General features: G+C 42.5%; 1 protein-coding gene and 2 long non-coding RNA genes across 8 annotated transcripts in view; 2 read left to right on the top strand and 1 right to left on the bottom strand.

The window, feature by feature from the left end:
• Positions 1-27,841, top strand: part of LOC105480004 (phospholipase C epsilon 1) — a 348,142-nt gene that overhangs the window by 114,185 nt on the left and 206,116 nt on the right. The gene's annotated exons all lie outside the window — the stretch shown is intronic.
• Positions 129-4,022, bottom strand: LOC139356221 (uncharacterized). The gene is made up of 2 exons (XR_011607729.1): positions 3,896-4,022; positions 129-1,168 (listed from the first exon to the last, which is right to left on the bottom strand). It is a non-coding gene; the product is annotated as an uncharacterized lncRNA (long non-coding RNA).
• On the top strand, positions 2,974-24,347 carry LOC105480003 (uncharacterized). Its single transcript, XR_011607728.1, has 5 exons — positions 2,974-10,372; positions 17,356-18,272; positions 19,218-19,342; positions 20,366-20,639; positions 20,913-24,347. It is a non-coding gene; the product is annotated as an uncharacterized lncRNA (long non-coding RNA).

Genomic DNA, 27,841 nt, shown 5'->3' with positions numbered 1-27,841 from the left:
TACATATGTCAAGGTTCAATATTCTTGTTTATAAGGAGGGAGCTATCATATCGACTTCATGGAATTATTATGGAAATTAAATAAGACAAAAGGTACTCAACAGATAACAAATGCACAAAAGTATTTGGTTTCATGGTTGTTATTATATCAATGGTTGAACAAGTCTGTAAAACATGAAATTGTACAGAACCATCTATAAACACAATAGGAATATGGAAAATGGAGACATTAACTTGCATTGAGGCACTTATGGTGAGAGAGGGGGCAGGGAGGATCCAGTGGGTCTTTGGTTATCACAAGAGATAAAAGCACATTCTAGGATGGGGGAGCAGCCCAAGCAGGGAGACTACATGAATGGGGTGTTAAAAATACCCTCTTTAAACTTCCTATTTGTCCAGTTAATGCCACTGAGGTTTTAATGGTCAGGGAGAACACACAGGTACACCCCTGGCGCCGTTAAGAAGACTGAGTGGGAAATTACAAAAAGAGGCTGTGATGAAGAGCCCGGTGCTCTGGTGGGTCTCAGCACAACCTCTGTTTGGTCCTATGGTCTCAGCAAGTTACCAAACTTCTTTGCATCTCGCTGTTTCTTTCTAGGTAAAATGGAGATCATAAAGGACTTAATGATATAGGCTATCTAGGGATGTTTGGGGAATTAGATGAAATAATATGGGGAACGATAGTGCCGGAAAGACCCAGGGCAGAAACGAAGAGAAGTCAAGAACTTAAGTCCTTCCATTCCCACATCTATGTCACCTTCCCTGCTTCTATTGGGGTTGCAGTCTTCCCTACCCCTTCACCCTCCCTATCTCAGGGGTACCACAGAGTTAGGCTGCTAAAGTGACAAAGTGAAAATGTTCTCAAGGGCTCCCTGGTTTCTGCAGAAAGAGGATCCTGGCTAATACATGTGAGAATCAAGAGGAGAGAGGTTGGATGTGCTCATCTAGGCTGGCTACTTGCTTTTGCTCCCCAAATTTTCTTAAGAAGTTTATTCCCAATTTCTTGGAAAATTTAGAGGAGGGATATTTGGTGTAAAGCAATGACATCATTGGTCTTTGGGATGTTGATTGCATCTCTTTTGGGGAAAGAGAAAGCAGGGAAGGTGACGCAGAGGTGGGAATGGAAGAACTTCAGTTCTTGACTTCTCTTGGTTCTTCCATGGGTCTTCCTGCAGGTAAGAGAGATTTTCAAGTCACTAACACTTTGTTGTGAGTTAATTGTGTCTGCTCTTCCTCATACTGTGTGCAGACCACTATGGAAGATGGATGCAAACAGGAATGACCTGTTGTAAGACTGGTGAGCAATACCAGCTTGGGAGGGTATACAAGTTTCTGCAGGGGCCGCAGGGGAGGGTTCCCTGTCTGGAATTGGAGGCTCAGAAGGGGCTTCCTCCAGGAAGCATTTAGAGAAGGAGTGTGACTTAGCTGTAGTTACCACAAAGAGGGAACAGCATTTGCAGAAGCCTAGAAGTGAAAGAGAGGAGTGAGTCCACGATGGGTTGGGGACCCCTGTGGGGAGCTATTTCTGCAGATTCACAGGCCCCTCAGAGCTCTCCACAGAGGAAATATGGTCATTGTTTGTCAGAAGCCCTGCTGAGGCGGCATGAGGCTTATGAGGAAATGGGGCATGAGACAGCGAGGTGATAGAAGAGTACTTCCTAGCAGTCTCTCACCTGCGCACCTCACCCATGTGTGCACAGCACACAGCTCACCCCTTGGGGCTTCAGTGTTTTCATGAATGAAATGAAGACTAACGAAGTCCTTTCAGTTCCTCAGCTCTTTGGCTCTCTGAAAATATTTTTAAAGCTGAGGAAAAAAAAATCAAGTAATACTGAAAACAGATTTCAGTCCTTATTAGGTTGCAAAATGGAAACAGAGACAGAACCTGGTATTGAGAAAGAATTCAAAGAAGCATTTAAGAAGAGGCATCTTTGATATTGAGTAGATAAAGAATTTATGGCAATTTTAGTCTACACTGGGCTTGAGTTTCCAACAAACAAGAAATAAATCAAAGGAGAAACCTGAGGAAGAGGAGAAAACCCCCCCAGAAGCAAGTGGGCATTTGAAAACAAGTGACTCAGGTGACCTCCTGTCGGTGGGATGAGCTACTCAGTAAAGACAGGGCCTGTGGCTGGCGTGGGGAGACCTGCCAGAGTGATGGTGGCAGCAGGTGTGAGTCAGAGAGGCTGAGCTCTCTGGAGGGGCTGGCTTGCCTTTGCCTGGAGGGAGATGGGGGCAAAGGTTGTGGGCACAGAAGGATGTTGCCCCCTGCTCTGTGTGGAGGCACTGAAGGGGTCTGGCCTGGAAGGCCATTTGTACAGCTGAGTGAATGCCACCTGGGCTGGGCAGAACTGGCATCTCTTGTGCGGTGGTGGGCATGTGATAGGAGACATGTACCCAGGACATGTACCCAGAGTTGCCTGGGGACCTCTGGGGCTATGGGTCAGAACCACTCGAAGGAGTGGGGCTGCAGACGGGCGGCTCTCCGCTCTGCCTGCTGAGAAGTCAGATTCGGACAGGGAAACTGAGACAGGGAGGCAAATGGGTTTTCTCTCCTTGGCATTATAACGTGAGCCAGATGCATTGAATCAGGCATCAGCATTGTCACATCGGTAGTGACAATAAGCATCTGTTCTATGCCAAGTATTAGGCTCTGCCCATTATCTACATTATTCCCAGACCTCACAACAACCTGTCTAGGGGGCATTGTTTTTAATCCCCATTTTACCCCATATTCCAGTGAGCCCGAGAAACATTGAGCCTTAAAACTAGTGCATTGCGGCCGGGCGCAGTGGCTCAAGCCTGTAATCCCAGCACTTTGGGAGGCCGAGACGGGTGGATCACGAGGTCAGGAGATAGAGACCATCCTGGCGAACACGGTGAAACCCCGTCTCTACTAAAAAATACAAAAAACTAGCCGGGCGAGGTGGCGGGCGCCTGTAGTCCCAGCTACTTGGGAGGCTGAGGCCGGAGAATGGCGTGAACCCGGGAGGCGGAGCTTGCAGTGAGCTGAGATCCGGCCACTGCACTCCAGCCTGGGCGACAGAGCCAGACTCCATCTCAAAAAAAAAAAAAAAAAAAAAAAAAACTAGTGCATTGCAGAGATGGGGAACCACACCCAAGTGTACCTGTTTCTCTTACATGAGAGAGACATAGTCTAAGTTGTGTTTTCCAATCCCAAGCAGTTGTACCAATGCTGTACTCACAGTAATGTAAAACATAAGCAACATTGAGTATTATTGTTTTTAAGTTTTCACTTTAATAAATGTAAAAATGATACTTTTGTCCCCTTTTGCATTTTGTTGATAACTAGTGAAAGTGAACAACGTGTCTGCCATCTGCCTCCTGGGTGGATTATCTTCTTGGCTTTGCCCATTGCTAGGCAACTCATGTCATGTCACATGTGAGGACAATACGGTCCAGTGTGTTTGAGTGACCTGACCAAGGTCACACAGCTGCTTATCAGAGGGGCCTAGGCCAGAACTTGTGCCAGCGCCTCTTCCATGGCTATCCTGTCTGCATCCTCCATACCCCAGCCCCGGGCTGCACTCCCAGCTTCTCATCCTGGTGCCATGGCAGGTGGTATGAGAAGCCCACCCATTCCCAGGGACTATCCAGCAGGAAGACACAATAGGACAGGCAGCTCTTTGACGAAAGCATCCTAATGTGAAATCCTTCTACAAAAAGCCCTGGAATCTCTTCTGATGAATAATAGGTAACCACTGAGGCATAGTTTAAAATAGTTTGGTTTGTTTTGAAATTTTTTAAAAATACAAAGGAGAAAAATGGTGGAGGAGGCAGATGGCATGTTTTAAAAGAGTTACTGCTGGAGATTTTAAAAGCCAATATAAAAACTAGCTAATAAACTGTCCATCACAATCTAAAGATAGATATACCTAAAATTTCACTGGAGCACTTGAGGACGAGAACAGCTGTTACTGTGAATCTACTGTTTATTAGGCACTGACTGTCAGGCATCATGCTGAGTTTCTGAGTATTCTCACTTATTCTTCACAACCACCTGATGAGACAGATACTGTTATTGTCATTATCACCATTTTACAGATAGGCAAACTGAGGCTTATTTTTACAAGTGGCAAAGCTGGGGCTTGAACCTTGGGCCTGACTCCAGTGTTTGTGCCATTAATTCCTGATGCTACCAGACACCCTGAGGAAGCATCTAAGCCAGGGGAGTGGCAGCAGCCCTCTGACCTGCAAGAGAGCAATCCTTGTAAAAACAGATTATCCCAGCCACTTTGAATAATAGTTCTTGATCCAGAAAAAAGCACCCAAAAGACCACTTTTCAAGATCCTTCCCTTCTTTTAGATGAACATCAGTGCCATGTTTCAGTTTCAGTAATTGAGGCTCAAGAAATTGGCTGTACAAACCACCGTGGCACTTGTGTACCTATGTAACAAAACAGCATGCTCTGCACATGTACCCCAGAACTTGAAGTATAATAAAAAAAAAAAAAGAAAGAAATTTGCCATAGGCGACTCTAAGTGTTGAGCTGAAATGACCCAAACTCAAGCATCTTGCCTCCTCCCAGGAGGGCTTCTATCCTTATCCGCACTGTGTGTTGTGCATGCATATGCACACACAATGCAACTCACACACCAAAACAGCTAAGAATAAAATGGGTTTGAATAACTCAAGCAAACAGTTGGTTGAAATTACAGACTCCAAGGCGAGTAGGCAGCAGGCCAGGACATTCTCATTTCATGTCTACCAATAAACTATCTCCTTTTTAAAGAGAAATGTCATTCTGATTTCAGCCATCCTTGCAGGAGGTTTTTCAGTGTAAATTCCTCTTGGCCTTCCTAAGTAAAAATGAAGAACAGCTGATCCTTGTCTTGTCCAATGTATGGTTTTCCCTGGAACTTTTATGAGCTGAGTGGGATGAGCAAGAGAGGAAGTGTTCTTTAAGAGAGTCAATGTGCTGCCACTCTCAGCTGCCTGGTGTTGCCTCTAGCAACTAAGATTTATTTTACAAACACGTATATGGTCCTTATTGTACAGCAGGCACTGCTCAAAGCAGTGTACAAATAGTAACATCCTCTTCACAACCCTATGAAGGGGAAAGTGAGGCAGAAAGGAGCTAATTAACTGGCCCAAAGTCACATCGCTAGAGTGGCAGGTGGGATCAGGGCTCAGGTAGCTTGCCTTTGGTGTGCATTACTCGTGGTTAATAGTGTTGCCAATTTCTTCTCACATAGAGTTGATTATCTTCATGCTTTTTTTCTCACGCAGAGGTTAAGCCTGAAGTTCACATATTCCATGACCCTGGGGAGAAAAAGAAACCTAACTACAATAAGCAATGGGAAATGAGTCAGAGCCTGTTGACTTTGATGATTGATTTTGTGAGAACGATTTGTCAAATGAATGAACAAATGAATGATGGCCTTTTGCAGCTTCTGTTTGCCACTTTGATATTCCATGATTTATTTCTTTTGATCTTCTAAGCCATCTAATTTAAATACCCACAAATTCAGATATTATGATTTTTCTTTTTTTTGAGACGGAGTCTTGCTCAGTCGCCCAGGCTGGAGTGCAGTGGCGCGATCTCGGCTCACTGCAAGTTCCACCTCCCAGGTTCACGCCATTCTCCTGCTTCAGCCTCCTGAGTAGCTGGGACTACAGGTGCCCGCCACCACACCTGGCTAATTATTTTGTATTTTTAGTAGAGATGGGGTTTCACCGTGTTAGCCAGGATGGTCTCAATCTCCTAACCTCATGATCTACCCGCCTCAGCCTCCCAAAGTGCTGGGATTACAGGCATGAGCCACCGCACCCAGCCCAGATATTACGATTTATATTTGGCCTCAGTCCCCTGTCTGTATCTGGCACAGTGGACTCAACTACAATTCACCTCTTGTGCATTTGACCTCTCACTCTAAAAATAAGGGCCAGATGAATGTTCATATTCCTTATAGAACAGATGATGGTTTTACTAGATGAGTGTGGTTTATACTTTAGAACAGCAGCTGCACATATGGAATGAAATTATTTGAGTAACCTATTTTCAAACCTTGACACATACATTTGGCTTAAAATTCAACATGCGCTTTCTTAAAAAGGAAGCAAATGTAAACAGTCTTCTCATACATTCTCCTGCACATCTGAATCCTATGTTTTATTTATTGGTTTCTCTTTTGAGTCTGGAATATAATCAGTTGGAAACGAGAAAGAAAGCCCCGTTCATTCACCTCTTTGTGATGCCACGAAAATGACAGAATGTTCGAGCTGATGAGGGCCCTGGAAATAATCAGAGGAGACCCTCTTATTTTATAGAAGGATTCTCAGGCCCAGAGAAGTGCAGTTTGCCTGGTTCCTCCAGTCAAAGGTGGTGAACATGGGCTTAGAACCAGGTTGCCTGACTCTAGGCCAACTGAGTTGGACAGTGTTGAGGTAAACTCTGAAAAGCTGGTGTTCAGGGGTTCTCCTGCCCACCACAGCTCCCCACCTGACCCCTCCAACCTCGGTCAACACCCAGATACCAGGGATCACCTGTCTGTTATCTCAGACCAGAGATATCTCTTCAAGCTTCAGGCCTGTATTCCCTTTGTGTATTAGGCACTTATCACCACTCATCCAAACAATACATTGACTGATAGCGCCTCCCCGTCTTCCTGATCATCTCTCCCAAACACACACTCACACAAAACACTTTTAAGGCACAGACCCGTTGTTCTCAAAAAGCAGTCTTGATTACCTTGTCCTTTTCTAAAATGTTGCCATTGTCCACTTCACTCACTCCCACTCTTGTATCCTAGTTTAGATGTTGGCACACGGAAAGCACTCAATAAATATGTCTTGAATGAATGAATCAAAGTCTCCTCATTTCCTGCTAAAGAATTAATCTGCATTTCTTAGCTTGGTGGTCAAGGCCCTTTATCATCTGGCACTAATCTTTTCCCATTTTGCTCCCTTCCTCCCTTCTGTTCTCTGCTAATTAAACAACCGAATAGCTGTTTTTTAAGGTAAAAATGTATTGTGTACCAATAAACACTCAACTTATTGAGTGTTTATGTCAAGCCTTTTTTAACCTTTTTGTGAGTGTTAACTCATTTAATTCACACAACAAACCTATAAGGTTGGTACTATCATTATTACCATTTTACAAATAAGGCAATTGAGCCACAGGTTAAGTTACCTCTCTGTGATCACACTTTTAAGACGAGGCAGAGCTGGGATTCAAACTCAGGAAGTGTGGCTTCACATCCCACGCATGTAGCCACTATGCCATGGCTAGCTTTCCTGTTACTTTATTTTTAGTTAAAAACTTCAACGGTCTGGAAGTATATAAAAAGTAACGATTTTTCACCCACTTCAAAAAGAATTTAGATAATCAATGTGTGTTCTTCCAGATGGTTTTCTTATGTTAACTAGTATATTTACATAATTTTAAAACCAAAATTATACATACTACAACATGCCTTTTAAATTTACTATATTTTTGAGATCTTTCCATAAATATTGCTACGCATATCTCTTACATATATCACTGCCTCATTATTTTTCATTGTTCCCTAGTATACTCTTGTACGGATACACCCCATAATCTATTTTTTCAGTCCCTGTTGATGAACACTTCAGCTATTCCCAAGATTTTTCCCTTAGGAACAATGCTGGAGTGAGCATCTTTATATATCTATGTGTGTAATGCTAAATATTTCTGTAATTCAGATTCCTAGAAATGTGATTGCTGAGTCTGGGGGTATACACACTTAAAACTGTGATAGATACTGATAAATGGCCCCCTCAAAATGCTGTCCTCCCACAAATAATGTCTTGCAGTTTGCCAATTTATCCTCCCACAAATAGTGTCTTGCAGTTTGCCAATTTATCCTCCCACAAATAGTGTCTTGCAGTTTGCCAATTTATCCTCCCACAAATAGTGTCTTGCAGTTTGCCATGATTCCCTTTTCCTCTGCACACACATTCAGGAATTGAATGCTTCTGTCTTAACTGTTCCAGTCCTTTCCTCTCTGGGAGCTCATACTCTCTGCTTGTCTTGCCTTTATGCCTCTCTTTTTGCACAATGAATGTATTTTTTCTTCCCATGCTGCTCCATAATATCAAATCCTCCTTATTCACTCAGTGGTGCTCATGTTGTCTCTGTCTCTGTCTGTCTGTCTCTCTCTCTCCCACACACCCCTTTCTCCTTCCCTCTCCCCTCTACCTCCTTGGTTATATAAAACCGTAGTGGTTTCTTTGATACAATATTCACAGCAAGGCGTCTCAGAGGCTACCTAGAGAAGAGTGAGTTCTGATTGTTCCTGGCAGTGGTGACGCTTTATGTGGTGCCAATTGGGTTGATATTTGTAGCGTCAGTATTCGGCTGTGTTGTTAAAGATGACCCCATTTTGTACCCATTATTTAGGGCACAGCAGCGAGCGTGATTAAGAAAGGAACAAAGAGTTTTAAAGGAAAGCAAAACTGGAGAAGAGCCTTTAAATGATGAAGGAGATGAGAAAAAGGAAGATAAAGGCAAGATGTTGCTGAACTCCTCCTTCATGCCACCCCCCTAGCTTGGTGCTTTACATACATTATTGCATTTAATCCCCCAGTGAGAACAGACTAAACAGATTAGAAATGGTCTGTCTAGAAGACAGGAGGAGGATGTGAACAAAGTTTCTAAAGTCATAAATAGTTCTAGTGTAAAACTACAAAGACACCCCTTGAAGTTACAGCAGAGTGAGTTTAGGACAAGAGAAAGGTAGTAAGTAGTACTTCCAAATGGGGCTAGTAAACAGTGGACTCTGTAGCCAGAAGTGTGAACAGATGGACAATTTAAATAGCTTTTAAAAAAGGTTTTAGACGACTGCATGGTAATTCATTGCTACTGGATTTCCAATTAGAGTTAGGATGCTTGGAGTCTTTAGCCATTCATATTGAGGTCAAGGAGTCTAACGGTATGTACAGCCCTGTAGTCCATGAAGGCATCTGGGGGAGCAGAAGAGATGACATTCGGGGCTTCCATCATCTCTCTTTAAACCAGAATCTCTCTACTTCTTATCTGTTGAAAGTTCTGGGCTGCTACATGAGATTTCCTTTGTGAGGGACAAAAAAAAAATTGTTATTTTTTTTTAAAGTCTACAAACCATTGCATTAGTTGTTTGACTCCACTATTGGAGACAAGCGCTGGGCTGGATGGACTGTAGATCTAACCGACGGAAGGAAATTTCACTCACAGACCAAGGCTCCACCATTGCTTCTCTCAATTCCATAGTACAAGCGAGAGTCTGACAGCCTTGTAGCTCAGCCCTGACCTCAGTGGGGTGAGGACTCAGTGAGGTGAGAGAAGGCAAGGGCAGCAGCAAGAACTGCTCCTGTTTGTGAAAGAACATCCCAGTCCATTGGTAAGGCCTCCTGGCCCCATTCCACCCTATCACAAGCAAGGTGGGAGCTCCCCTGCAGCCAGTGCCCCCAAGTGCCTTGCCTACTGTGTGCCTTTGAAGGAAGAGTCAGGGAGGCCAGGAGCCTCAGCCTCAGCCCTGGCTCACAGGTTCTGTGCTGTCACCGAGGTACTTACTTCACCCCTACTCTTGCCTGGTCTTTCCTTTGAGCTTTGATTCAGAAGACAGTGGTTGAAGTCTCTGCTTACCTAACATTTTGCAGCCGTAAGATTCTCTAGCACTCTCAACCTCTTTCTAACCCATGTCTCATCTGTGTTTCTGTAACAACTCCTACTAATCAGGCTGTTAGGAGGACTGACTGAGATAATGCAAGCTAAACACTTTTCAGGGTGCCTGCTGCGTGGTAAAGCCTCAGTAAATGGTAGTATTGGTGGTGGTAGTTGGGTCATTTTTATACCCCCTCTACCCCTTGCTTCCCTGCTGATATCCTGGTTCCTAACCCTGTGACTTGGAGGGACTTGGGCTTCTGCCATGATACCTGCTTCTGAGTCAGTAATCCCTGACCCTGACATCTTCCTGCTGCCTTCCAGTCCCACGGCTCACTCATCAATACTGATTTTCTGTCCCTGATTGTACCTGCAGTGACATCACAAAGCACAATACATTATACACAATGATACCCAGTAACAGCCCTCTTGGTATGTTACTGCATTTAGAAAAGTACTGTGTCTTTTAAGAGCACTTCACATATGTCATTTCATATTTGATAGTCTTCCTTTTCTGCAATCAAAATGTAGAAATATCAATGATTTGTCCTAAGGTGCAGGCTTGCTAGTGGCCTAAGGTGCGGGCTTGCTAGTGGTATAGACAGACAGAAACCTAGGTCCTCTGAATCCCAACTTCTTGTTACCATTTCCTGCCATCCTTTGAGTTTATGTATTTAGATATATTGGCCTTTGCTTTGATTTATATAAACTTGTAGGTTTCCCTGTGAATCTGGGAGCAGGATGAAGGTAAGAGTTTAACTTCTGCTTTGCAGTTATAGTGTAGTCAGCTGCTAAAACGTAAGAATACTATCTAGGTGTTAATGAAAAAAATATTATGTGTTAATGAAAAAAATATTATTTTTGACCATTTTTGTTTCAAAATGTTCTGGACTTATCTCAATAAACAGCTGTTAAGATGTTTATCAAATTTATTGCATTCCCCAAAATCTAAATACCTGAGATAAAGAGAAAATGGGACCCACTTGAGGTTAGGAGTTTGAGACCAGCCTGGCCAACATGGTAAAACCCCATCTTTACTAAAAATACAAAAATTAGCCAGGCATGGTGGCACGCACCTATTGTTCCAGCTACTTTGGAGGCTGAGGCAGGAGAATTGCTTGAACCTGGGAGGCAGAGGTTACAGTGAGCCAAGATTGTGCCACTGTACTCCAGCCTGGGTGACAGAGCAGGACTCTGTCTCAAAGGAGAAAATATGGCCAAAAAATTAAGTTAAATAAAGCTAAACTGCCTTAATAAACAGAAAATGGCATAGGCTTGTAAGAAAGGTATTCTACATAAAATATTTTGCCTCTGCAACCAGCAAATTAAAGACGTAGCAGTTTTGTCTCTCTGTGCCAAAAATCACAAGAACTTTTATTCTTGTTCTCATGATCCACTGCAATGTTCTCTATTCAGAAAGCTCTGGGATGGTTTTTTTTTTTTTTTAATTTTTTTTATTTTTTTCTGGCTCTTTTGATGTTCCTCAGACAAAGACTCTTGAGGTTGCAGATTTGATGTATGTTTTTACCAGTGCAGAGATGGGGTTCAGGGGGACATTCCACATGGGCTTTGATGTTAGAATCCTTTGGCAAATCCTGTTTGCCTTTCAAAATGATATCAGAATGATAGACCTTTTCCTTTTTCTCTTTTTTTTTTTTTTTGAGATGGAGTCTCACTCTGTTGCCCAGGCTGGAGTGCAGTGGTGCAATCTCGGCTCACTGCAAGCTCCGCTTCCTGAGTTCACGGCGTTCTCCTGCCTCAGCCTTCTGAGTAGCTGGGACTACAGGCACGCGGCCGAATTTCTTGTATTTTCAGTAGAGACGGGGTTTCACCAAGTTGGCCAGGATGGTCTCGATCTCCTGACCTCGTGATCCACCTGCCTCAGCCTCCCAAAGTGCTGGGATTACAGGCATGAGCCACCGCGTCCGGCCAAGGATAGACCTTTTCTAAGGGTTGTCAAGGAAATGACCTCATGCGCAGAAAAAGTTTTATGCACAAATATGTGTATCATAACAGCTTTACAATAGTGAAAACCTGGAAACAAATTAACAGTAATAAGAGAATGGTTACTTACACTGTTGTTAAATCATGAGGAGGAATCTCACATAGAATTAAAAGTGAGGTCTAAATAACTTTGCAGTAATACAGAGAAAAGCTTGGTTAATACATTATGTAGAAAAAGATTATAAATTGTGTGTTATATGACATCACAACTATGGAAAACTACCCAGTGGTAGTGATATCACAGGTGATCTTTTGCTTTTCTTTATTTTCCAGTTTTTCTGTAATGAGCATGAATTTTGAAAATTGGAATGGGAAAAGGGTGTTTTACTGAAAACAGAAGCATCATCCTTCTCTGTTGGTAATTTTCAGCTTGATTTGGTTTGTAGTGCTGCAGAAGGTGCTTTTGATTTCTCTGGAACAGTGTTTCTCAACCTCAGCTAGTTGTGGGAGCAGCCCCGTGCACTGGACAATGTTTAGCAGCATCATTGGCCTCAACGCACAAGATGCCTGTAGCATGCATGCCCTCAGTTGTGACAGCCAAAAATATCTCCACACATTGCCAAATGTCCCCGGTGTGGGTGGTCGTGATAAAATAATGTCTGGTTGAGAAGTGCTGTAGAATCATGCACTGATACATCCCAAATACCCACTCTCTGGGAGACCCAGCAAGAGGTGGTAGTGGGTATTCAGTTGTACACAGTAATGGAGTATGTAGAAATCTAGAAATTCATCCACTCATTCATGAGACATTTGTTTTCCAGAAAGGTGTCTGGCATGAGAAAATTGCGGCAATAGGAAGCAGGGTTCCTTCCAGCTGCAGGGTGGGATTCAGTGGGAGGAATTCAGCCCCTTGCAGGCAGAGGTAGAGTGAAGAAAGGGCCTGGCAAGAAACAAGGCTCATTAGCACTGAGACACCAGCAGTTTTGGTCACAAAAGGAGGTGGAAGCCAAATTCCCAGCCTGAGATGGGAATGAAAGCAGAAATGCAGTTGACTAGACATTGTGGAGCCTGCACCAGAGAACTAAAGCTCCTTAAATTCCTCCTGACAGGGAACAGGATTGTCCTCAGAGCCTAGGGCAGCCCTCAGCTTGCTGGTGGAAGGAATGGGGTCTTGGATAAGGAATTGGAAGAGTGGGTGGCTAGAGAGCCCCTGCAAAGCACTGCCCACTCAGTAGTGATACTGTGAAGGGCCGTGGGTCTAGACTGAGACATTTATACTTGGTTCTGGAAGAGAGGAAAGAAACCAAACCAGTTTTCCTATAGGAAAGATCTCTAGAAGTAGATCAAAGAATGTGCACTTTTTGAATTTTGATGGATAGTACTCAGTTGCCTTTCTAAATGCCAGTATAATGATCAATGGATTGGGTATAATTTTGGCATTTTATAGTGCTTGAATAATAAGTTTATTATTTTAAATGTTTGCAGTGCTGCGGAAGGTTTATAAAGGTTTATGGCTGTTGCAGTTTTGCTTTCATGACCTGTTGTTGATCGTATCTTTGATTTATGTGAGGCCTAGACAGGAACAGAATCCCTAATCATGAAATTTTTCCTATGGGAAAATATATCTTGCTTTATGACAATCTAGTTTATGACGTGCTTTCCAGAAATAATGTGTGGCAAAATGTAGAGGTCATCTATAAAGTTTGTGTTTGTTTTATCTGTTGTGAATTTCCATGATTTTTGTCCCCCTTTGATGGCTAATTTATTTTCCATCCTCTATTAGAGATATATATTAAATAAAATTTAAAATGTTCTTTTTTTAAAATGCATGAAGCACAAGGAAGGTGAATGGGTGATTAATAAGATAGTGATTCAGATTGAATATTAAATGTATCTCATTTCATGAAATAAATGCATTCAGTTAGGTTGAATGATATGAAATTTTCATTTTTCTAGGTCAAAAACAGTCAAGTATCAGCAATTTTATATGGCTCAGTGTAATAGTAATGTTGGCTATAAAGAAAATTTTTGTGAAATGAATATTCTGTTTTTTATTGCTTTCTTAAAAATTCTGAGGTTCATTTCCCTGAAGACAGAGTTGAAAACTTTGGCTGTGTATCATTCTGGGCATGGCTGGAATTCAACAAATTATTCTTGCTTTGAACGATTGTTTCCATTGGAACAAGAGTTCCCAACGAACCCTGGCTGCTCATAGAATCACTGGGGAAACTTTAAAAGATATAATCCATGGCTCCAAACAGATAAATCAGTACATTGGATATGGTATGCAGTGGGGCAGGGCTCAGGCCTCAGTATTTTTTTGTTCCCCAGGTGACTCTAAGGTGCAGCCAGTTTGAGAACCACTGCACTAGCATTTCATTTTAAGGAGTCTCAATGGAGCTTTTGTATACCTTAGAAAAACACAATGCCTTTGTTCCTCACCTACTTCTCTATCTTGCTTTGGACCAATAAGGTCCTAAAGATGAAACGTGAAAAAAATATATTTAACTTGATCAACCCCGTGCTTTGGTTTTCATTCAACAGAACATTTCTTGGCTAGCTACTATGTGCCTGGTCCTAGGGCTGGGGATTTTGATGAAACAGATGAATGCTGAGTTAAAGAAGAATTTTGCCTCTTAAAAAAGCCAGAAGTTTATATGAAATGTCCCAAACAGGCAAATCTATAGCGATAGAAGGTACATTCATGGTGGTTGCCTAGGGCTAGTGAGGATGGGAAAATAGGGAGTGACTTTAAACGGGTATGAGACTTACCTTGGAGGTGAAAAAAGGGCCTAAAATTGATTGTGGTGTAACTATATTAAAAACTATTGACTTGTATACTTTAAATGAGTGAATTGTATGGAATGTGAATTATATCTCAATAAAGCTGCTGTTTAAAAGAAAAAAAAAGCCAAGGGTTCCTTTCGGCACGAGGACTTCACACTGAATAAGTAAATTAGGAACAGCAGAGAGGAAACTCAGTACTGTACACCCATTCCTTTCAAAACTAATAGACAATAAAATGGGGACAATAACTGAGGGCAAAATAAAGTAAATCCTGGTTGGAGATGTTTAATTATCACCTGTATTCCAAATAGCACCTGAGTGTTCAGAGGGTGGATGGGCTGGGAGCCGTCGGTGAGAGAAAGACAAGAACTTTCATAGAACTTACTGTGTGCCAGGCACTATGCTAAGTTCTTTGCATGTATTCATTCATTCAGTTATCACACAGCTATCCCCGTTTTACTATTTTGAAATGGAAGCACAGAGAAGTAACTGCCCTAAGGTCATATAGTAGTTAAGCAGTGACATTAAGACTGCCTTAAAGAGTGGAAGTATTCTAACAGCAATGCGACAGTGTGGGAATGGGAGTGGCAGTGGGCAGGGAAGCTTGGGCTTGTTGAGGGGATGGATAGTTGTCACAATGTGTTCAACTAGGGTAATAATGGAGGAGGGGGTAGAAGGGTGGACAGTGAGGGGTTACTGAGGAACTCCCTTGACCATGCTAAGGAAACAAAATGCAGCAGATGGGCATCGTTGAAGATAATTGAATCAAAGCAAGGCTTAAGAAGTCCAAGTTCAGTTTTCTAAATGCACAGATATATGCATGTCTGAATGAGTGTCTCTCTGGGTCTGTTCCCTGGGTCTCACTATGACCTGGGCTCTGGGAAGAAGTTAGTAAAAGAGAAGTCACAGGGACCTAGGGAAATTGAAAAGCCTCCATAGGACCTGCCTTAGAACCTTACATTCTTTGAATGGTTGCGAAGTCGCAGCCCAAGGCGACTAGCCCAAAATGCTCAGAACATTTGGCATCAAACCTAGACTAGAAGGTAAACCTCTAGAGGGGAAGGAAAAGTCTATTGTCCCCTAACCTCCTCACTTCCCCCAAAGTGAAGCAAATTGGGCTCCCCAGCTTTTCTTTTCCTTCTCAGTGAGACAGATGAGCACAGACAATAACTGTGCAGGGGCAGAGGAGGAGGGAGGGACATTGGAGACTGTGTCCACCCAGGCTTTCAGGCTAACAGTCTGATCTCTAAGCCAAATGCTGCACTTCAGAGCCAGCAACTTTTCGTCCCCACGAATACATTCTCCTTGACCTTTCCACGTTTGCTTTGTCCTCTCAGGGCTCAGTTCATTCATGAAGATTTTTCCAAGATCTGTCCCTGTTCTAACTTCCTTTTATGCTTGGATTTTTATACCAAGCCTCATAGCACCTCCCATGTAGGTAGCGTTTCCTACTATTATAATCTCCACATTACCCCCAAATAATCAAGAGTTCACAGTATAGCTGTTCTTTTCTTATTGTGTTGTGCCCTAGACCTCACAATAGGTTAATCCTCTTATGCCCTATGTTTTTTTTTGTTGTTGTTGTTCTTGCACGATTCTAGGTGCCAGTAGCCATTCATGTCCCAAAGAAGTCAGCCTGTTCCCAGTGCCTCTGGCTTCCTCTTGACTCCTGGAGTCCCAGCTGCCTGAATCTCTCTCTTCTCACTTATTATTTCCTGCCTCGTGTTAACTTTCCCTCTTACCTGCCTGCCTTCCAGCCATCCTTGGTCATGTGAGAGACACTCAATGAAACAGGAATGAGTCACAGATTAATCAGCAAGCACTTTATAGGGCCATGATGCAGGGTGATAACTGGTCTGATGACAGACACTGGGGAGAACAGCGGGCATCTCCGGGACATACTCATCTTTGGGACTTGCTCATCTCTGACCTGCTGCCCTTGATCCTTCCTCCTGCTCCTTCTTCTCTCCATCCTTTGTGTCAAAATTCTATCTTTCTGTCTTTCTGTGATTCTGTCCTCATCGCCTTCCTCTCCTGCCACAGATACCCCTGAGTTCCTTAACTACTCACAATTTAGATCTCATTTATCCTTTTATTTGCTCTATCTATAGAACTTGGCTTTTCTTGTTTTCTGTGTCTTGTGTCTGAATATAATAATGATGTTTAACATTCTGTGCATGGCCTCTGACTGATTTTGGAAATGGGGAAAGGATCCATGGCATTGGTAGGAAAAGGTTGCCAAGTCTGCCTTAAGAATTTAGGAATGGCAGGGTGTGGTGGCTCACGCCTGTAATCCCAGCATTTTGGGAGGCTGAGGCACGTGGATCACCTGAGGTTAGGAGTTCAAGACCAGCCTGGCCAACATGGTGAAACCCCATATCTACTAAAAATACAAAAATTAGCTGGGAGTGGTGGCAGGTCCCTGTAGTCCCAGCTACTCAGGAGGCTGAGGCAGGAGAATTGCTTAAACCTGGGAGGCAGAGGTTGCCGTGAGCCAAGATCGCACCACTGTACTCCAGCCTGGGCGACAGAGTGAGACTCTGTCTCAAAAAAAAAAAAAAAAAAAATTAAGAAAATTTGCAGGGTAAAACATAAAAGAGCTGATGATGAAACCTGTTGGGTGAACTGATGAAACCCCAAATTTACCCAGCCAGTAATGGCCATGCCCTTCACCTTCCAAAAGAAGTGCATTTGCTTCTCCCTGGCCTCATGTTAAAGAATTGAAAAGGAGCAATTTGGAGAGAGGGCAATAAAAGAAAAGACAAAGAGCTTCTGCTATTATTCCTACATCTCTGACTTCCCACAGCCTGTTTTTCAGCTGTTCCCTGTCCACTCCCAGGACCTCTGCCTCCTGTCTTATAGTGTATCATGATCTCCACTGAATAATAGATAAGCAAGGTTGAGTCGTCTGATATGTTCATCCCTGGATGTGGACTTTCTCCTCCAGTCATGAGCACAACAAATAGAGCTCTCTTCCTCTCTCTTTCACTCTCATGAAGTGAATGGCTAAGCAAGGTTGGGACTCTTGTGATGAGACCAGAAGATCTTGAGAAGAGTATGAGGAACGAGCTTCCCAGTGAATAAAAGGTGACAAGACTTTTGGGCCATGAGTGACAGAACCCTCCAGCTGAATCCTCATTTGCTGCTGAAAAGGTACCTTATTCAAAGTAGCTACAGAAGTGATTTAAACAGAGATGTGGCCCCCGCAAAAGCCCTTTTCTTCCAGCTCAGCATCACATTCACTGTCTTCTTTGGCTCCTACCAGCTCTGCTGGGAGTGAGACTCAATGACCTTTCCCTTCCCTGTAGCCTACCCAGCCCACAGATTCTTGCCAAACACTTGTTGCACTGATTTCATTTGTCCCCTGTCTTTGACATTACTGGCAATGTCCAGTATATGCAGATGCCAAAGACCAGCTAAAATCAGTTCAAGGAATATTTCAGGAGTTCTACCTGTATACAATACAATATACAATGAATCACTAGATCATGGTGGGTACAAAAGAGAGAAAATCCTTGGAACACCCATAAGCAGTTGATCCCAGTGGGTTGGTTATAGCTGTAGTTAGTATATACATTGCTGTTGACACTGCCTTTAATTATGTGTAGTCACATCTGCATTGTGTCCTTTATGAGGTCTTAGAAAATAATGAATGCACCCAATTGTTTAGGGCTCCCACATAGTGAAGGACAACATTATTTCAAATTACTGCAAGAAGTCCAGGGTATCTGGAGACAGGGAAAGCTCTTAAGTCTACTTTTTGTACAATAGAGCTTCATACCATTATTCTATATATAATCTTTTCACCAAAACACTGTCGCCTGATTGTTTCAACAAAAGACCTCTTTGTTTTGATAGCCAAGAAAAACCTTAAGCTCAGTAGAGACATGAGAACAAGCTTTTCAAATTACAAAATGTAAGTGCTAAAACCATATTTTTAGAATGTAAATTGGAAGATTTTTTTTAAAAGTTTTGTTAACTTTAAAAGAAGTTACAGTTTTTTTAAACTCAAGTTTTTAACCTAAGTTTTTTTTAAGTTTTAAAATTTTGATTAATTTAGCATTTTTTTCTTTTTTCTTTTTTAATGATTTCCATGGAGTTCTTTGACATGCAGCTCAGGGTGACCATATCTTTCTTATCTGGCTATAGGGTAGGCCCAGGTAAGCTGGAAGGTGATAAGTTTCCCATACTCCTGAGCCCCCTGAAAGTCAAATATATTGTGTTAGATGCTCAACGTCTCAGGATAATCCTAGCCCTGAACGTAGGCTGATACAGTTTGGCTCTGTGTCCCCACCCAAATCTTATCCTGTAGCTCCCATAATTCCCATGTGTTGTGGGAGGGACCCAGTGAGAGATGACTGAATCATGGGGGCAGGTCTTTCTTCTGCTGTTCTCATGAGAGTGAATGGGTCTCATAAGATTTGATGGTTTTAAAAATGGGAGTTTCTCTGCACAAGCTCTCTCTTTGCCTGCTGCCATCCATATATGATGTGACTTGCTCCTCCTTGCCTTCTGCCATGATTGTGAGGCCTCCCCAGTCATGTGGAACTGTAAGTCCAATAAACCTCTTTCTTTCGCAAATTGCCCAGTGTTGGGTATGTCTTTATTAGCACCCTGAAAACGCACTAATACATATGCTCTGCTACACACACATAGCTGAGAGTCTCTATAACAGGACAGAGGTAGTCCATCTGGGGATAGATTGAAAGTCCCTGAGTCATCCTATGAACTTGAGTGCAATTTTAATGCCATGACCTGTCCATTTTTTTGTAACCTCTTTGAAGGCTTACCTTTCCAGTGCTATCTTACAAAAGTGGAGAGAAAGGTGACATTTCCTATAAGATGTTCCATCTCTTTTCAGATCTATACCTCCAACTAGACAGCATAAGTCCTAAGTCCTCACCCACCCTGTGGGATGCTTCTGAAAGTTGTTACTTACCTTGTGAGTACAAATGAAGTAGATGTTCTCTCTCCTATTCCAGGCTGGTAGGTAATGTGTACTTTGTCCTTTCTCATTGGTTTTTGTTAATAAAAGGAAACTACCAAGCTATAAGAAATCTTAGAAGTCATCATCTTGGTTCCATTGGTGCCTTAAGAGAAGAGGCTGTGTCTTGTTTGAGGTTACAGCTTCAATACTTAGCACAATACCTCTGGAAGGCAATGGACGTCCTCAGGCATAGGAGATACAACCCTCCAGCTTGTATGCATGTCCATACAGCTTGCATAGGTAGTTTGCTTAGGAAATGTTTGTGAACAGAAATGGTTCTGGCCTAGAATTGCATCTACTTATAAGGACTCAAAAGGTTCCTGTTTATCTCCCCAAACTCACTGCTCAATCTCTTAGCTTCACCTATATGGAAACTGTTTTGCACACACTGTTCCCTTTGCTTAGAACATTTCCCCCTCTCTTACCCTTCCTCAACCTTGCCCTAGCTGACTCTTACTGTCTTTAGGTTGTGTCTTAGATGTTACCTCCTAGAAGAACTTTCCATGGCCTCCTAAGACCCTCCTCTGTGTATCTGAAACACTGTATGCCCACACCACTGTAGAATTTTATGCTGTAATAACATTGCCCATTATCTTGCTTACCTTCCCTGATGCTCAGTAACTTTCTTAAAGACAACAAGCTGTTTTATTCATTATTTTATCTCTGGCTACTGGCAACCTATTTTGCACAAAATAGACATTCAGTAAATATTTGTTGACTGAATGAATGAATGAACAAAGTCCAAACAAGGAATATATTCTTAGGCATAGATGGCTTATCTTTCAGAAATTAAAGTGCAGCTACTTTGTGTCTGCATTGAATGCCAGTCCAAGCTTCTCAGAGGATTCCTCTGGATAGGCACCCCAGTGTGGGGCCTAGCTGTTGCTTAGGGCCTCCCAGGGCTGGCCTTTCCCTGGGTGTAGGGCCCAGGATTTTCCCCACTAGGCTGGGCTTTCCTACTATTATCTACTGTTACTCAACTCCTCCATCCTGTCTGGGAGACTCAACAATTCTTCTTTCAGGCTTCATGTCCTCCTGACCTGCCTAAACTTGATGACAACTCTAGCTCCTGGGAATCTGGTGATCTGTATTCACCCACCACTACCTATTTCACTTGCTCTGCCTCAGGTGTGTTCACTAACAGGTTGTTGAGTATGGCTCTACCCTTGGATGAAACTTGAAGGTCTGTACTGCTTGTCTTAAACAGCTTTCATTCTTATTGGTAGGCATGAGGCTCTGCAGCTGCTCAATTAATCAGGACCAGAAGCCAACTTATGTTGGGTCCTGTCTCTGAGAGTAAGTCCACATTGGCTCAACTACTGAGTTCGTGATCCTTGGGGGATTTGGGGAGGAATGTCCCTAACTCCTCTCTGGTGGTCATTCACTTGGGTCCCCTTGGAAGAGAAACCTTTAAAAATTAAATCACTGAAATTTTCCAGTAGAAGAAATACAATGCATTCAATAAGGATAAATAACTGTCTGCTAATAATTAGAGGAGGATCTCTGCTTGCAGACCCTACTAATTCACACTCTGTCCTCATTCTCATCCCCTCCCTTTGCCCATGGAAGTGATGCTCAAAGGATCAAGATCAAAAGGCAGTGGAAAGAAATGAAGGATGCAGGAGAAAGATGGACATTGGGAATAAAGGGAAGAGACAGAGGGATGGTGAGGAAGGTAGGAAGATCAGGACAGAGCAAGAAACAACAGGACGAGATTCAAAAGAAAGCAACATGGGGAATATGCAAGTGGTGAGGGCTCAGAAATTTTAATAATGAAGAAACCATAGGGACCAAGAGGAAATTGAAGAAAGCTCCTGGAGCAACCTAGAGAGACAGAAGAGAGCAGAGAAGTGAGTGAAAGGAATAAACCTGGGATGAGAGAGAGGATCTGCACTGTAACTCTGATATTGACCAAGAGGATTGACAACCTCACTTTTGTTAAATGCCACATACATGCCAAGCGCTGTGCTGAGGCTTCGCATTTATTATAGCATAGTGGGCTCACTACCCCAGAATGGAATCCAGAGTTGGGCTGTTTATGGAGCTGTGCACCAGAAAACACTTAGATGTCTACACATAAGTTCACATTCAGGAGACTAGGAGAGGGTTGTTCTCTCCACCTCCAGTCTCAGCCCAGGAGGGCAGAGCATGGCCAGCCACAGAGCCCAGTCCAGGTACTTCAACAAGGAGAGCTGAGTGGAAGAACAGAAGCGAACTTATCCCTGAGCATAGGAGGGGCTCCATCACCTTCAGAATGCTAGCAAATAGTTAGGAGGGGTGAAGGTGGATGGTGGTGGCTTTTGGGGGTAGGAAGTTACCTGAGGTCCTCAGGCCAGCAGGCACGGCCTTGGAGATCTAAAGATTCAGGTATTAATGCTATTATGACCATTTGGGTATTCAGGGCTGGTGAAACTAGAAACAGAACTCACAGATTTCTTATCCCTTTGAATTCTTGTTTATAACAACGCTATTATATCTCCATTAAAGAAACACTAGTTACTTCCCCCATGCTACTGGATGGTGGCACTAAGTACAACATGATCAGTGTGACACAAAGACCATACTCTTTCCACTCTACCCTAAGGCATCTCATTAGAGATGGCATCTCTGCTGTCCCATCTCTGCTATCCCATTTCTGGTTGTCAGAGCAATATGTTCTGGGAGGTCAGCCTCAGCCTCAGGCCATCTTTAGGCAGACAGGAAGTTAAGAGAAGGGAGATGCAGTGCTGGTCCAGAAGCAATGACCAAGGCAGAAAGGGGCCTGGGGAGCCGTGAAGATAGAGGCCACACTGGACATTTCCAGCTGGGCAGAGAGAGGAAGGCTGGAAACCAGGAAAAGATGAGCAGGAGTTCAGCCAGTGAAGGCTTGGGGCACAGGAAGCAAAAAGCCTGGTCCTATAGGTTGGCATTGGTCCCCTCCACCTGTTGGGGACATGCAGAAGCCTGGAGCCACAAGACGTCAGGAACTTTCCGTCCCTTTCAGCTTCACACATGCACAGCTTAGTGAGAACATTACCCTTGATCCTCTGAGCCAGGGATCACAGTCTATGGGATTTGTGAAAATTTGGTTTTGTCTTTCAGGGAATTTGTCCCCATGTGATTCATTAATTGACCCATTGCTCCTTAGAGCTGCAAGGAGCCTGGTAGTTCAGGCCATTAAGTCCCTTCTGTAGGCCTAATTCATGGCCTGACATCACAATCCTAACAACATAATCCATTTGTCCTGATTTGATTTTTTCTTTTCGAGAGGCTCCCTTGGCAGCCAGGATTTCTCATTATGATATGATTCATCCATATGGTAATTACCATTAGAATTAGTATCTCCAATGTGATTCATCTTTGGAAATATTAAGCTGGAAGCATCACTTACAGAAAGGCCTGTTCCATTTACAGCCATGGGGAATTTCTGCAGAGATGCTCCTTCATCCAGCTAGCATTTGTTGACTTTTGCCCCGTACTGGATTCTGAACTAGGGTCCTTGAGGTGTATAGAGATGAATAGGCCCTAGGCTGTGCCCTCAGTAGCTTCCATTCTAGAAGGGAGATGATAGGGACGTAAGTGCTTGTCAGATGGATGGTACAGTCGGAGATGAAAGGTAACATTTTCTCCTTAAAGTCTAGGATACAGGTTTTCAAACTCTAGCAGGAATCAAAATCACCTGAAGGGCTTGCTAAAACGCAGATTGCTGGGTCCCAGCCCAGAGTTTTTGGTTCGGTAGGCCTGTGATGGAGCCCAAGAATTTGCAGTTCTGACAAATTCCTGGGTGAGGAGGATGATGCTGGTCTGAGGACCACACTTTGAGGAACATAGCTCTAAGTCTTCTATTATTTCTCCACTGTGCCCTTTCTTCATTGCTTGCGGCGTGCTAAGCAGCACCCTGTGCTGGGGACAAAATGTTTATTAAAGCTTGGTCCCTGTCCTGGTGGGGACATAATAGGAGAGTAAACAGTGATTTCTGTACTTCACAGGAAGTACCACTAGAGCTTTGCTTAAGGTGTCATTGGATCACCAAAAAGAAAATGATTATTTCTTGCTGGAACCCAGGAAATGCCACATGGAGGAGGGAAAATTTTAATAAAAGGGATATGGATTGGAAGAAGTTGTATGGAAAGGCATTTGCAGCTGTGAAATTCACAAATTTTCAAATGTCCTGGGGCTTCCTCTAACTCCTGAGATGTTCCCCTGAAGTGGCAAAGGTTCAGCTTACTTCCCATAGAAACCTCTGGCACAGTTCTGGTTAATTGGCCTGGTTTTCGCAAAGCTTTTATTTTTGACTTTCTGGGGTTCTGTGTCAGTGTCTCACTCATGCATGGTGTGAATACTCTCAGTAGAATGGAATTCTCTGCACAGGCATTTGAATGGAATGTGGAATCATGAGCAGAGGAAACGACAGCCTGCTACCAAAATTCTCCTCCCCATCCCTGCCATTTAAGTCTCCAAGCCGCTCCAACTACCCCCTCCGACAGCCTCACTGTTTTTGTTGACTCTTCAGGAAATTCGACAGTTCTTATATCATTGCATTTTGTTTATCTACAGACACCCATCAGACATGAAACTTCTACTATATTCAACCTTTTAGAACACTGCTTGTAGATTCCAAAGTTAGAAAAGAGGCTCATGAGACTAGTAAAGGGGTTTCCAAAGCATAGTGCAGAGCTCTTACACTTTGTGCCGTGAGAGGCATTGTTACCGCCTATTAACTCACAGGTGACACCGTTAAAATAAATGTCATTGTTTTTCTAGCTCAGGGCACTTTAAGAACCACATTATGAGGAGGATAAGGGTCCTATTAGAAGCACATATATAGTCACTATTGAGAAATGGCCGCTGATACTGAAGGAGAATAGTAATAAGAGAGAGGGAACAGGAGAAGCTAATGTATTAGAGAATAATGATCATCAAAATAATCATCAAAATTAAGTTTAATTATACCCTCCATCTGCCACTCAAGAAGGGACTGGGTATGATGGAGGGTAAAATTCCAGCACTTTGGGAGGCTGGAGGTGGGAGGCTGCTTGAGCTCAGGAGTTTGAGACCAGCATGGGCAACATAGTAAGACCCCATCTCTACAAATAATATAAAATTAGCCTGGCATAGTGGTGGTGCCTGTTGTCCCAGCTACTCAGGAGGCTGAGGTGGGAAGATCACTTGAGCCCAAGAGGTCAAGGCTGCAGTGAGCTGTGATTCTGCCACTGCACTCCAGCCTGGGCAACAGAGTGAGACCTTGTCTCAGAAAAAGAAAGAAAGAAGGAAAGAGAGAGAGAGAGAGAGAGAAAGAAGGAAAGAAAGAGCAAGGAAGTATGGATTATAGAACAGTAACACTGAAAGGGACTTTGGAGATAATAACTGGCCAGCCTCTTCATGATAAAGATAAGAAAACTGGGGCAAAGGGTGGGTTATGAGGAAGAGGGTTTCAGTTATTTGCCCAGTATTATACAATTACACAGTACAGACTGTGGGTCTCTCCAGGGCAGTCTGTCTTTTTTCTTTCTAAAATCATTGTTCTCCAGCATCTACCATAGTCGATGTAACTGCACTCAATGTTTATTTAAATTGATTGAGCAGAGTCAATACATGAATCCATATCTTGGTTTCTTTTAAACCCCATGATCCTTTCAAATGATCAATTTCATGAAAAATTAGTAGGGAGAATAGATCAGATTAAGTCCTTTGACTCTAAGCCAATCAGCAAATGATAATGGAATATTGTTAAACTATTGGTGAATTTCTCAGAAATGGCCAAGTTTGGTTAGTCGAAATTAAATCCTCATTTGGCTACAGCTATTCTGAATACTTTGTAAAGATTTTATGCCATTTTGTATGATTTATGTTATCTAGTTTTCAGCAAGTACAGGTGACAATGCAATTCGCCTGTCGTTCAAATGAATCCAATATATTCAGGGCCAAAAAACCAGAGAATTCTAGCCAAGTTTTTGGTGAAGACATAGAATTGAGAAATTCATTTATTCACTCAAGAACTGTTCGTTGAGAACTTATAATGCCAAACACTGTTCTAGACCCTGCAGATACAGCAGTGAAAAAAGAAAATCTCATGAAGCTGAAATTCTAGTGGAAGGAACAGACAACAAACAAACAAAAAGTGATGGAGGGATTGTGACTACAATTACCCCTCTCTTGAAAGTGCTTCCTTTGACATCTGTATTAGGATTCTCTGTTTGGTTTGGTAGTTAACAGCACTGGCTTAGAGATGGAGAGTCTTGATGTTAAGTCCTAGCTGTGTGCACATTAGTGCCTTATTTTTAAATGCTGATAACAGTAGAACCTCTTCATAGAGCTCTTCTGTGGTTTAATTGAAATCATGTCCCACTACTCAGGGCCTAGTTCATTTTAAGCATTCAACAAATGATGTAATTATTATTATTATTATTATTGAGTCAATGGACCTCTAAGTAACACACTTTCTTCCTGTTGAAAGATTTCAGAAGATATGCCATCAGATCTTAGAACCTCATGATTTTTCATAAGTGATCTCAAAAAGATAGCTTCTGAAACAGAGCAAGTACAAAATGACTCCCCTTGACAATACCCTTTTTGACTTTAGTAGAAGTCAAGTCAAGAAAAAGCTCTGGCTATTCCAAGGAGCTTTCCTTCTGGGTGAGTGCTGTGGATGTGGTGTGTCTGGTTGCTTCACGCCTTTTAGTGCATGCAAGTCTTTGCCTTTGTCTCCATCTGAATTACCCCGACTCTCTTCAGCCTCAGTATGCTTGTTTTCTTTTGTTTTGGAACTGAACTCCACATCCCAGTACTGGCTTCTACATGGCATCCCTCTTTCATGAGTCACGAGGAACTGCAAATGCCTTTTTAAGTGTTTATGCAAGTGTTATCTAAGCATTGCTTGCTTTTCTCTAAGTCACTTTATCATGTCAAATCATTTTGCCCAAACCACTCCAGGCCACAGCACCTACCATAATGGGAGGAGCATAATCCCATGGAAAGGATCCATTAACAGTTTGCAACAATGATCTATATAGCTCTCTATATAAAGCCTAAATCTCTAAAAACTTGGCAATGACCAAATATAAAAATTTTGACTCCTTTCCTTTCCTCCCAATGACTTCAGCAAGTCCTGTAGAAATATATCTTGACAGTATATAATAGCCTACAATTTTTTACTAATTTATTTGGTCTACTTGTTTATTGTCTGCCTTTCCCATGAAAATGAAGCTCATCTTGCTCACTGGTAGAACCCCAGCAGTTGGACTTAGCACAATGTATGTGCTCAGTAAATATAAATCACTTGTTGAATAAATGAATGCTCACATAGCTGTCTAGCAAGTGTGGATGCCATGTTGTGATGTGTTGGATTTTGTTTCAAAAAAGATATTGGCCTGTGTAGGGCACTAGTCTGTCTAGTTTTCAGCACTTTCCATCACCATATTAACCTTGAGTTTCTCTCATTTGTGACTGTATAATTTAAAACTATAAATCTCCACATAAAGGAAGCATATTTGGTTATTCATTAGACTTAACTTGACTATTTTCAAAAGTAATTGAGAGTGACCACGAAAGGAATTATCATGAATAAAAACAATAACAACAGCATTGTAAACATCACCTAAACCTCTTGCCAAGATCACCCCTAACAGTGTGATCTTTATCCCACTGTTGGGCTTTGAGTGTGACAATGGATAGTGCAATGGATAAAGCTGGACCACAGAGTTAGAGAAATCTGGGTTTCTATCCTGGCATAGCCTCTTACTAGGTGTGTAAGGCTGACTGTATTTCTCTACTTCTCTAGGCTTACTTTCCCATCTACAAAATGAATCAACTTTATAGATTAGTGTGTGGATTCAATTGTTATGTAATTAAAATTCTTATTATGGTTCCAAACACATCATCATTGTGTCAGTTAACTTCTGCTGTGTGGCAAAGCACTCCCAAAACCTACTGACTTTTCACAACAATCATTTATTTAGTCCACGATTCTGTAAATTGGTTGGGTAGTTCTAGTCTGGATCTACTGATCTCTGCTGGGCTTTCTCATGCATCTTTGGCAGCAGTTGGACTGGTAAGTGGATGATCTAAGATCTAGGATGATTTCACTATGTGTCTGGCTGTTGGCAAGTTATCAGCCAAGGTGACAGGGGTGACTGGGCCATGGTCTTTCATCCTCCCGCAATCTAGTTCAGGCTTCTTCACATGGCAGTTGTTGCAGAGTGCCCAAAAGCAACAAGAGAGAGCAAGCTCCAATGTACAGGTATTTTTCAAGACTGCTTGCATCATATTTGCTAAATTTCCATTAGTTAAGGAAATCACAGTTCCAGCCCAGTGTCAGTGAAGGAAATAATTCGTGGCCATTTTTGTAGCCTGCCACAATCCTCCTCATCCTCACTGTCATCATATAAACCAGTATTTGTTGAGCATTTACTAAGTGTCAGATGCTGTTCTAATCATGCTACATTTATCAAAGCTTGTAATTCTAGCCACAACCTTATGAAGCAGATACTATTATATCCTATATTGGAGAAAAGGAAACT

The sequence above is a fragment of the Macaca nemestrina genome, chromosome 9 (assembly GCF_043159975.1).
Source record: "Macaca nemestrina isolate mMacNem1 chromosome 9, mMacNem.hap1, whole genome shotgun sequence".
NCBI classification, from domain to species: Eukaryota; Metazoa; Chordata; class Mammalia; order Primates; family Cercopithecidae; genus Macaca; species Macaca nemestrina.
The sequence above is the reverse complement of the archived record's forward strand: the minus strand, read 5'-3'. Positions and strand labels throughout refer to the sequence as shown.